This window comes from Ixodes scapularis, unplaced genomic scaffold (assembly GCF_016920785.2).
Source record: "Ixodes scapularis isolate PalLabHiFi unplaced genomic scaffold, ASM1692078v2 PGA_scaffold8__174_contigs__length_109621045, whole genome shotgun sequence".
Classification (NCBI taxonomy): domain Eukaryota; kingdom Metazoa; phylum Arthropoda; class Arachnida; order Ixodida; family Ixodidae; genus Ixodes; species Ixodes scapularis.
Window position 1 is genome coordinate 7,249,364 of NW_024609883.1, and position 12,866 is coordinate 7,262,229.

Here is a 12,866-nt window from a genome sequence, read left to right on the forward strand (position 1 = left end):
ATGAAAGCTTCCTCACGCAGGTGAATCGTCTAAAACGCGGAGGGTACCCCGATCGCTTCTTGGTGGAAGTAGCGGATAACCTTGTTTCTAAGATGAAGACAAAAGATGACGATCATATTCCTTCCAGACAACTAACAAGACCGGCGGTGATTCCTCATATTCATAACCTATCGCACAATCTAAAAAAAGTGGCGGCTCATTTTGAAGTGCCGGTGGTGTTTTCAGCGCCGCACAAGCTGTCTCACTTGTGTTCAAAAATAAACAACAAAAAGGGAGAGGGTAAGGTGTGTCAAAAGAAACACGCTAATCAATACGTGGAGTGTGCAACGTCAGTGGTGTATAACATACCATTGAATTGCGGGAAATCGTATGTCGGCCAAACGGGGCGTTGCATAAATGAAAGGGCCAGAGAACATGCCTGGTCAGTCAAACAGTCCCCGTCGGGCAATCTTGCGGTGCATTGTGATAGGTGCCCATGTGGCCCGGAATTGGAAAAAACAACAGTTCTGGGCAGATACGAAAACAAAACAGCGCGAGAAATACACGAGGCCTTCCGCATAAGAGAGCAAGGGGTGAGTCTGTGTATTAGTGCGCCGTCACTGCACTTAACTGATAAAGAGTTTTTCTTTTTGAGCCAACACCCTGATAGACGGTTTTAATAGTCAATGTTGTTTTCAATAAACCTTCAGTTGTGAGTGCGCTTCGTCTCTGTCCCCTTCTTCGTCCTTGTTCATTCGGCGCTTTCCATTCAATGATGTACCAACTAGCCCATTTATCTATTTTACTACTGGCTATAGCTCTTTGCGATAGGCCCTGCTCAGACAGGGTGATGAAATTATTCCGCTCCGGAATTAATACGCCTGGCATATCGGTGGGTACCAAAGAGAGCTTCAGCTAGCCATTCCTCGCTTTTTATAAGAATCGACTGATAACCTCGCACGAAAACATTGCCATCGCTTATCAAAACCGAGGCATCCGCGTCGCGGTTTGTTGCAGCATTTTTATTTTTTTCCGAAAAGAGTATGGTTCTACTAATAAACAAATTTTATTTCACGTCTATGACGCTTCACTATTTCTCAGAAACAGCAAATGCCACGTTTTTCACCGAAGCCTCCGCGTAGTTCCGATGTCACGTCATTGAGTACTACGGGTTTTCTGTGCATGAAATGTTTCAACTTTCATTTCGCCCTTGCGATACACAAAGCAATATTTAATGATAGCCCTGAACAGATATGACTGGGCATCTGATACATAAAACCGATAATTAATGGGTCCGCTGGAAAGTTCGAACCACAATCTGAAAAATGTGACGTATCAAGTCACTTCAATCGATTGTAGATATGGGATGACCGCAAAAATGAAAAAGTGAAACAAGTACAAACTTCCAGCCAGCGCCGTACTCCCTGCATGACGTAGACAGGAAGGAAAACAAAAGAACTAAGACTGATATCCCTAAATGCACGAAGCTTAGTTAACAAAACTGACCAGCTAGAAGCTTTAATTATTGCTACGACCCGCATGTCTTTTTGATAACCGAAACCTGACCGAATGATAATATTCTTGATAACTAAGTCGTACTAGCAAACTATAGGTTAATTCGCAGGGATAGGTGCGGCAGAGGTGGCGGAGTAGCTATAGCAATAAAAGACAACTTGGTTTTTCAATCCATGGAGCATGTTGGTGACACTGAAAGTGTGTGGTTCAAGTTGGATTTCTTCGGAACTTGGATAACTATTAGAAGAAGAAGAAAATTAGGTGTTTAATGGCACAGCGGCAACTAAGGCCGTAGTGTGCCAAACACAAATAACTATTAGAACAGTATATAAAAAAACAGGATCATCCTCTGAGGACTTAGATAAAATCCTGGATTACTTGAACGCAAACACTAATAGTCGAAGTAAATTGATAATTGGATGAGATTTTAACGCTCCGGATGTCATTTGGTCGAATAATGGTGTGGCTGTCCAGGGCACGAGGATGTCCGACTTGCTTCTACACTTGGCTTTCAGTCGCGGTCTCCGTCAAGTTGTTACGGAACCCACGCGTGTTACTAGGGAGTTTTCGTAGACCGCGCTGCCCCCTCCGCTAAGCGTTCCGCAACGAAGAAGTTGCTACTGCGCCTGCGCGCTGATAGCCTTGACTGTGGAGTTCCCGCTATCCTAGCGGGTTGCGGAGGGCCTTGCGGGGCGGCGAAAACGATCTACGAAAACTCCCTACTGACACAACATGTTCGCTACTCGATCGTTTGCTTGTTATCAATCATCTCGATGGTTGTGAGTTTTCTGTTCATGACGGAATATCTGACCATATGTTAGTATTGTTAAAATGTCATATTTTTGTTTCTAAGGCTAAACATTATGAAATGAAGATGTACTTTGATTTTGGTATGGCAAATAATGAATCCGTTATTAACTATCTTGAGCAGTGCCGCGATAACTTCAATCAGCGGACTAAGGAAAATGAAATGTGGCTCAGCTGTAAGTGTATTGTGGGCCATTGTCTTGCCTATTGTATTCCAAAAAATACAGAAAAGATAAAACGCCGAAGCCCGTGGACAACACGGGAAATTCTGCACGTCAAACAGAAGCTGAAAGGGCCTTGGAAGCGTCGATCTGATTATGTAGATGAGCCGTCTAGGCAACTAAAAAGCTTAATAAAATTGGCTAAAGAAACGTACTATACAAGGACGTTACCTGAATGTTTGCTACCTAACCCCGAAAGGTTCCGGTGTCACCTATCTCCTACAGAAAGTGGTATTAAACAGATATCTATTTACGGCAGCCTGGTGAGTGACAAGGCAATAATAGCAGTTAAGATCAACCAGTTTTTTCAGTCTGTATTTACAAAGTCATGTCAGAACATTACTATCCCACCTGCTAATGACATGAGCAGTTTTGTATCTGAGGAGGGCATTGCTGCACTACTACTTTCACTCGATGAAAAAAAAAAATCCCCGGGACCAGATGCCTTGCCTTATTCCTTCTTTAAAAGATATGCAGAATGGGTGGCCAAATGCCTTGTACGAATATTTTTTTTATATCAATCAAGGATGCTGCATTACCGAATGACTGGCTAGTCGCTAGGGTTGCGCCTATAAAGAAATCTGGCAGAAGCGACTCAATAGATAACTATCGTCCTATCTCAATGACTTGCACGGCCTGTGAATTACTAGAAAATATAACCAAACAACTAGTTTCTTTCTTAGAAATGCATAATCTTTTAAACTCCAACCAACATGGTTTCCGCAGTGGCCTGTCAATGGTTGAATTTTACCATGAATGAATTTTACCATGATTGAATTTTACCATGAATTAGCCACTTACGTTAAGGACCGTACGCAGGTTGATGCAGTGTTCATCGACCTGTCAAAGGCATTCGGCCGGGTACCTCACCGCAGACTAATTAAGACTTTAATAAACCTCAGAGTTCCCTTATCTTTGACTAGTTCGATCAATGCCTATTTTTCAAACCGTCAAGAAATTGTGGATATAAATGGCACTTACTCAGGGCTGTTAGATGTTCATTCTGGGGTGCCCCAAGGTTCTGTCTTGGGGCCCCTATTTTTGTAAACTTACGTTAACAGTTTGTTCCCATCCACTGAAGGTGTCCTAAGTAAGCTAAGAATGTATGCCGACGATTGCGTCATTTACAGTCCCATTTTTGCAATACAGGACCAGATAAAAGTGAGTGACGCGTTTGCTAACATTGCGTCTTGGTGTCGTCAAAATAACATGAAGATTAATATTAGCAAAACTCAATACATGCATATTACGACAAAAAGAACGATCTTAAACTTTAGCTATGAGGTTGCTGGCGTAGGACTGATTGAAGTGGACAGTTACAAAAAATTGAGAGTAATTTTGTCTTGTGACCTTCGGTGGAAAAAGCATGTCGAGTATGTTAAGAAGCGGGCAACTAACAAATTGTGGTACCTGAGGAGAACGCTGGGTAAATCTCCCCCTTCCGTTAAAATCTTGCGTATAAGACAATTATAAGACCTGTGTTAGAATACGCGTCCGCAGCGTGGAGCCCATGGCAGAGCTCTCTGGCCAGAAAACTCGAAGATATTCAATCGCTAGAAGTGCGTATAGTTTTTTTCAGATTTGACACGAACTACGTCTGTAACCGAACTTAAAAGAAGAGCCAAATTAAGCCCTCTGTCAAACAGAAAAGAGAGCCAACGGTTGAAGCTATCTTTCAGATTTTCAAAAACAGTACAAAAATTACTAGCTTGATTTACTTAAAACCAAGAAGTTTTTACTCGGAACGCTTGCATCACTCAAAGACCGTAGCCCCTATTAAAGCTCAAATAAATAGCTATAAACAATTTTTTTTTTTGTGCATACACCTGATTTGTAAAACAGCCTTCCGGGTGATGTTGTCGATATTGATTCACTCTCTTCTTTCGAAAAAGCCGTAAATATTATTTTTTAGTGCTAAGATTGCTTTTATTGCTGTTATGACATTATTTTTACTGTCTTTATTTTTTATTACTGCTATTACTGCTGTTACATTTACTGGTATAATGTTACTGTTATTACTAGTATTACATTTGATTACTTTATTACTGTTGATATTTATTAATTCTCTTTCGAATAAGTCATAGATAATATTTTTCGGTGCTAGATTGCTTTTTGTTTAGAACTGTTGTGTTTATAATTTGCATGTATGGCACTGTATCACACCACTCCTGCTTTGGCCCTATATTGGGCTGGCAGTATTGATAAATAAATAAATAAACTTCGAAATAAATGGAAAACGTTACCGTTACCGAAAAAATGAAACGCACGTTAATTTTGCGTTACTTTTTACTAACCAATTGAAATATTTTGCTGTTGTGACATTATAAGTATACATATAAAAAATATATCATTAATACTTCATTATTTATGTTTTTTTCGGAATCTTCACAAAAAAAACACAAAAAAAACAACGCCAAAACAATTATTTTACTTGGCTCCATAAAGTACGAAAACAATTAAAGTGCAATTCTTTTCTTTTTTTGTAGTTACGGGAAGAAGATGTAATGAGTAACGAACCTATACGTTATTCACTAATCAAAATAAGTAATCTATAGTGTGTTATCTGTTATGTTTTGAAATTGCAACGAGGTTTGCTACACTACGAAAAAGTAACGGGTTACCGGTGATAGCCAGTGTTGGCGGTAACGGCTTACGGCCGATACTGGCTATGACTATTATGTTTTTTCTGTTTCCTTTTAATAACGACGAATAATTTGTAATGAGTCTCATCAGAGACTATCCCCATCGTCTGTCATGTTTGCCTCGCTCATAAGTTTATATCAGGACTACGTTCGTGCAATAGCGAGAGGAGAAGAGAAAGAAATCAGATAATTTGAATGTGCGTCAGCTTCTCTGAATGGTCCGATCTTATAAATGCGGAAAGCTACTAAGTTGACATTAGTGTGCTTCTGCCGTAATTCCAAGTCAGTCGCTTAATCTTACCCAAGGAAATCACCTCAACCAAAACGAGGACTGCAAAATTTAGTCCGGAGCGTTACGCGCGTTTGAATAATACAAGTGGGCTCATGAACAAGGAAGCTTTGATAATGACAACTTTTCTTAAACCATCAAGCGAGTGCGAACAACTGGTAGACATCGGATGTGGAACGGGTGAATTCACGAGGAACGTGCTGCTTCCATGGAGCAAGCCATGCCGCAAGATGGTAGCTGTAGACGCACTGCCAGGCATGATTGAGTACGCCAAGGCGAATTATCCACATCCAGATATAAGCTACGAGGTTCTTGGTGCAGGTTCCAGAGACATCTCAAATTTTCTAAAAAAAAACATGGCAAGTTCTATCGGGTTTATTCATTCTACTGCTTGCACTGGATCAAGGATCAGGAGGTGGCGCTCGCAAACGTCGGCAAGTTGTTGAAAGACGACGGAGAGTGCATCTTTTTGTTCGTTTCTCAGTTTGTTTTTTACGATGTCTGGCAAGAGATGGCACCAATGGAGCGTTGGAGGGACATCATTGGGGTGAGTGCTTGTTTGCACGGTTGAAATTTTAACACATATTTAATTTGCCCATTTGCAATAAAATATGATGCCTAGGTTAATTTTAATCTCTTGAGAATCAGAATCAGACTGAAGGATTAGTGCGTTACGCTAATCAGATCAAGGTGACCAAGTTGAGTAGAAAAATGTGTGGTTTTTGTATGTATTTGCGTCGGAATTAAAAACGTGTCTTCTTTGTAAAGCTCACCAAAAGGTGCAATTGGAAATGATTTATTTACTTTTATTCACTTTGATTAAACTTTTATTCACTTTGATTTAATCCTCCTTCAGGATCCTTTGGAAATCATTCCGAAATCCTGGAATCGTGATCCCAAACCGAGTCTTAAGGATGTGGAAACTTCTGTGAAAGAAATGGTCGCCGACGCTGGAATGGGCACCGTAAGTTCCACTGTTTACCCCGCGACTCCATGCGTCTTCAAGAACTCCCAAGGAGTTCTAGGTAAGATTTTGTAAAGAATAACGAAATTTGCCAGGTCAAAATGTTACTCGATGCTATTTGTGTGTAAAGTTCTGTTTGTAATTAAAAAAAAAAAAACTAAATATATTGTTTGTGTTTATATACTTAGTGTCTGACTTATTTTTTTACGTGTTTTTGTGTGCCTTTATTTTCGACTAAATATTTTTGAGTAATTTTCATTTTTGTTATTCTATTTGTTTTACAATATAAAGAACACCTGCAAAGTAGTAAGGTAATGATTTGGGCCAGGGCTAGTAGTTGTACATGACGGGGATAAACAGCTCGAAAAATGTGGGCAGCGATAGAAACACACAACAACAAAAAGCTCTACCTGCATTGTGTGTTTTTGTCGCTGTCCACGTTTTTTCTTATCTTTTTATCTTGAGAATGCACACCTACTAAGGAACATAAACCATAACACGATTGTTTAAAGAAGATCGCAATACATAAAATGATAATGCAAACTTCACGAGCGAGCTTAAATGCCTCAATTTTTTGTTGTTTTGTATTCTCAATAAAATTACAATTTTTTCAAGTTGCCAGAAAGGTATAAGGGTTTTCAAGCGACGGATTGTGAATAATTTTCATCTAAAATAAATTATGTACAAACATAGTGCTGCATGTTTCGGTAAACATTAAACGGCCTCCGTGGAGCCTCAACCTTTTCGTTAGAGCTTCCACAGAGAGGTTGGCAACGTTTTACCATATTTGTTTCCTGCTTGTGTGATCTCCGTAGGTGGTAATAAACTGAAAGGCTTCAAGCCACGACTAGCGGATTCTCTATACATATTTATTTATTTATTTATTTATATTAACGATACTGCCGGCCAACTTTTGAGCGCCAAGGCATGAGTGGACGAAAGAAAAAAAGGGTCAGCGAAAGAAATAAGTAACTATAAACATACAATAAGATGCGTAAGCTACCTTGTCCGTACAGTTCATTCAAACCAAGAAAAGTTCATTAATGGCACTAGAGAATGAAGCGAAGGAGACAGTGTCCATCACGCTGCGAAGCAACTCGTTCCACTCACAAACAGTACGAGGAAAAAAATAATATTTTAAAATATCTTTACTGCAACGAAGCTCACGAATTAGTTTCTCATGCTTCTCTCTGGTATCACGTCTCTAGTTAAATAAAAGATAGGCGTCATACTTTAAACAAGTTTTGTTATGTATAATGTGATGTAAAACTTTTAGGCGATGTACTTTCCTCCGACATGACAACTCAGGCAGTCCAGACGCAGTGTACAAGGGTGAAACATGTGATTCTTGGCCATATGACTTATAAATGAATCTAAGAGACGTTTTTTGAACTCCTCCAACTAGTTTATATATGATTGTGAATGCGGGTCGCATAATATGTCAGCATATTCTAGTAAAGGACGAATTAGAGTTTTATACACTTTTAGCTTCGTTTCAGGAGTGAAAAAAATCATAATCCTCCGCAGTGACCACAGCTTTCTCGATGCTTTGGCAATAACTTGCCCAATGTGAAGGGACTAGCTTAAGTTAGAGGTAATTGTGACACCTAGAGACTTGTAGTCGTGGACCACTGCCAACGCACTGGAGTTGATAGTATAGGGGGGAAAAGCGGTACTTTTTGCAGCTTTAGTGTCATTGGCCCACATTTTTAAACGTTCAAGTCTATTTGCCAATTTTTATACCACAAAGAAATAACTTTAAGGTTATCATCTAAACATGTTTGGTCAGGAACGCAATCTATTTTGGGAAACAATTTACAGTCATCTGTGAAAAAAACGATCCTGTATCGAGGGTGTATCCACCATCAGATCGTTGGTAAAAAACTAAAGAAAACAGCAATGGATCGAGTACCGATCCCTGGGGCACTCCAGATAGTACAGGTAATTCAATGGATTCTGCATTGCCCACAGACACGAAATTTTACGGTCGACAAGGTAAGAGTCTAACCATGCCAATAGGTTGTTACTATCTAGTATCTACTTTAGCTTATGTAGTAACTTCCGATGGGAAACCCTGTCGAATGCCTTTGCGAATTCTAAGAAAATAGCATCAACTTGATCATTATTATCGATTACAGTAACAAAATTATGAACCGTGTGAAGTAGCTGTGTCACAGTCGAGCACCCTCTACGAAAGCCATGTTGTTCATCTATTAGAAATGATGTGGATTCTAGAAAAGTTATAATATGCTTGAAAATGAAATGTTCAAGAACTTTGCTACATGTGCTCAACAACGATACAGGTCTGTAATTGAAAACGCTCTTTTTCTCACCACTCTTATTTAAAGGCACTACTTTGGCTACTATTCATACTTGTTGCACCTGACGCATTCTTAAACTGCAAGAATAAATAACATAAAAAGCCTTGGAACACCATTCGGTGTACTTTTTAAGGAAAGCGTTAGGAATTCCATCCTGACCATACGACTTTATAATCTCTGACCTTAGAAGGCTATTGAAGATCCCTTTTGTAGTGACTACTAAATCGCTGATTCCGTGACTTTCGTAAGTGAATGATGGCAAGACAGAGTTATCAAGAGTGTACGCAGGTGAAAATAAAGTATTAAACTCTCTAGCGATGCACTTTTCATCGATAAGCGTCAGCCCGTTATGAATAATCTCTTTACTTGTTACACTCTTTTTTGTGAAATGCGCCCAAAACTTTCTGGGATTTAAATTGAGAAAGCTGGGCATGTTGATATTGAAAAAAATCTTATTTGGATATGCGCACCAGGGCACGTGATTGATGTCGGAGAGAAGGAAGCAAGATATCTAGACTTGTATAGAATCTTTTTATTCGATTTATCTTTCGCTTTAGATGTAAAATTTCACGCGTCATCCACGAATTTGTATCGTTCTTTTAACTAACCTCCCAGGGACAAACTTGTCGACATACGTAAGAATAACTTGTTTGAGAAAAAGCCAAAGCTTATCTACTGACGCCAAGTTCGTCTCGGAAAACACAAGAAATCAATCGAGGGCTGCTTCCGAAAAATCAAGTATATTGACATCATTTGCTCGATCGAAATCACGATGACGTTTCTCTTCAGTTTCCACGTACACAAATGGCGGAGCGGAGAGGTCACAGACTAGTTCATGGTCAGATATGCCCTCTGTGATTGAGACATCAAGTACACTGTTAGTAAAGATCTCAGATAGGAATAAAATATCAAGTTGGAAGCCGCTAGCACTTGTCATGCGCGTGGGACTTTTCACTACTTGACCTATATTGTAGCTAAAAGCAATATCAACAAGTTTTGAATGTTCACAGATCCCTTTGGGTGTCATGTTTTCCCAATCTATATCTGGCAAATTAAAATCGCCAGCCAATATGATGCCAGAAAATTGCTTAAATTTTCTCGTATATTTATACGAGGAAATTATTTGTTATTTATTTAGATCTATCGTGGCTTAGGAAACACCAGATGTCTGTAGAACCACACATTAGGCAAGAGTATTTAATATCGGTGGAGACGTTCTATTCGGTATCAGTTGAAACATTCCAAAATAGCAACTTGTTTAAGCAGACTTATCGTTTTTTTTGGGCATTCAGGGCCATGAAAGGGCAAAAGAGCCTAAAGCGGGGGACACATGACCGACGAAAACGGGTGCCGCGCGGCGTTGCATGCCAGTATCCATGGCAACGGGCGCTAGCGTCCCTAAGTCACTTCCGCGCGGCGCTGCGTCGCTGCGTCGCGCGGATCTGGTCGCTACAGATAAAGCTGCATGGTGCGCCTGTGGCGCGCCTAGCGGCAAGCGGCTAGTGCCGCGCGGCGCCCATTTTCACCGCTCATGTGTTCCATGTTTAAGAATAAGTAAACTTGATATTCTTTGGCTAGGGGTTAAGTATATTGGCCCTGAATTGCAAAACAAGTGGCAGCGTTAGGCTTCACTTCCTGGTTGTTCGATTTTAACTTGGCAATTTTTGGCATAAATTTACAGAAAAGTGCCAGAATTAGGCTTCACTGCTGGTTGTTTGATTGATACGTGGCATTTTTTGCTCATGTAAGGAACTTTGGCAAGTATATGTCGAACCAGAGAAACGCAATGAAAAAACAAATGAAGCATACTTTGTCACAAACTAACGCTTTGGAGCGAAACATTTTTAGGCCCAAGTTCGGCACCTAGAAATGCCCCTCTCGTGCCGAGATTGGCGGTTCTTTGACGCGCTGACTGGGTTAATATTACAGTAAAAACACATGTAAGTAAAAACTCATGCCTTAAAAACACATGTCATTGTTCGAGGCTATAATAAATATATTTCGTAAGCTTTGAAGTTCAAATAAATTATTTCATGAGTTATAAAGAATGCTTTATGGGGTGTTTCATTATATAGGCACTTTTAATTCGTAATATTATAACGCTTCCTGGGCTGGTCGTGAAAATTAACAACGGATCCGATGAAGAATAAAGTACTCAAACATTAAACTTTTCTCAGTATTGGTTTACGATTTCTCGGGCTGAACAATAGCACTGGTCATTAAAACAAAATACTCTTTCGACGTAAACGAGCACCCCCATAATACAGTAAGCAATAGTTTTTACCCTAAATGGCATGCCCCGTGTAAAATGCCAGCCTTTTTAGAGAAAGGCAAGTAAAGCATGAAGACTCCACTATGTTTTAGTCACAATCTGTTAAATTCAGTGTTACTAATAAATAAAGTTACAGTTTCAAAGTAATTTTTTTTTTAGATTGGCGATATTTTTGAGTTTATAGTCCGTTTCACAGATTCGGGGTTTTGGGGGGGGGGGGGGGGGGGTGCATTTTTGGAGCTGGTCAAAAAAGCAGCGTTCATTGGGGCATATTTTGAAGAAAACATAAGAGAGAGAATAACATCCCCCAACCTCCAGGAAACATTCACACGACCAAACTTCACGGAAAACTCCCTGGGGATGAGAAGAAAACGTGACAAAAGGCGTGGATGCCGTAGAAAAAGGCAGCCTCGCCTACAGATCAGGTCTTGTTTCAGGACAACCTAAAATAAAGCCGCAGATAAACATCCATTCTCGTGAAGCGGGTTTTTTTCTTGGTCAAGGAGGGGCCCGATTCGAGGTTTATAAAAAAAAAAAATTAGTTTGATTAAACTAATTTGAGGGCTACTTTTTATTTTTATCGTTATATACAGAAAAATGAAATCCCACTTATAAATAACTTGCGGTATCAAAGCGACCGCCCTTTTGTAACATCCACTTTACCTTAGTTTTCAAACTGATGTAGACTTTCGTAGGTAAGTGTAGCGACTACGTATTAGTAATTCTTTAAAATAAAACACTCACTGAAGGCCAACACTGTCAATTGGTGTCATTTTAGATTGCCTTTCTGCTGATTATGGTTACCGCCTTGCTCTTACCAAAAGGGCAACTTACCGCAAAGGATATGTGGGGCTCACGAATATCACCATCACAACTCACCTTGCTTCTCAAGATTGTGATATACTTGTATATCACACGAACCGTCGTTTCCAAGATATTAATTTTTCCCACAAACAATTAGTGACTGGAACGTGCTGCCCGACTCACCCGTAGAACTTCCCAACGCTCAATCCTTTTTCGATTAATTCATGGTGTTGTAGTCTGTTTTGACAATTCACTTTGTTCGGACTTTGCTTACTGTTGACGGTGTTCTCATATTATTGTAGTATATATTGGCATGTTTCTCCTGTATGATTTGTTAATTCTTGTTGTTTTTTCCGCTATACATCCGCTGTTGTATAATTATTACCGTCCCCCCTATTGTAATGCCCACAGGGCGATGTAGGTATCAAATGAGTAAATTAAATGGCAGCTGATTGAAATGCAGCCTGAAGGTATATTCTTAGTCCGGTCATGCCCATGCCTCCATTCCTTACGTGGTTGTTCTGTAAACCCAAGTCTGTCGGATCGAACGGTGAAGTGTGACAACCACGGATGCTTTTAAAAAACACGGCACTCTTCTCTGTAGACCTGCTGCTACCATCCGTCACCACGAAGGACACTGCTACGGAGGAGGAGAAGCAAAACATGCTTAAGGAAATGGAGACGAGGCTGATCAACGCCTGCACCAAGACAGCCGACAGCTGCTTTTTCCCTAGACATTTTTATTCTTCACGCTCACAACTAACCTAAAGTGTGACATTCAAGTTTGAACTCCGTACGTTCCAACATCTCTCTGGCAGCGTTGTTAAGTGAGGTATACTGCGATTATGCATGAATCGCAAATACAACCCTACGCAATAAGTGTTTTCGTTCGCCCTCCTTTTGGTATATATATAAAAAAAATGTCTAAGATGCGATTTCGGAATGGGCACAAACAGGCGAGAAGTGAGACTGGCACACGCCGACGGAAAATGAATTTCCTTTAATAGTCTCCAAAAAACAAGCTGTATTAAAGTTGCCCTGCAACGAATTTT

At 40.0% G+C, this 12,866-nt stretch overlaps 1 pseudogene; it reads left to right on the forward strand.

The window, feature by feature from the left end:
* Positions 1-5,276: 5,276 nt before the first annotated feature.
* Positions 5,277-12,577, forward strand: LOC8039579 (annotated as a pseudogene).
* Positions 12,578-12,866: the final 289 nt, after the last annotated feature.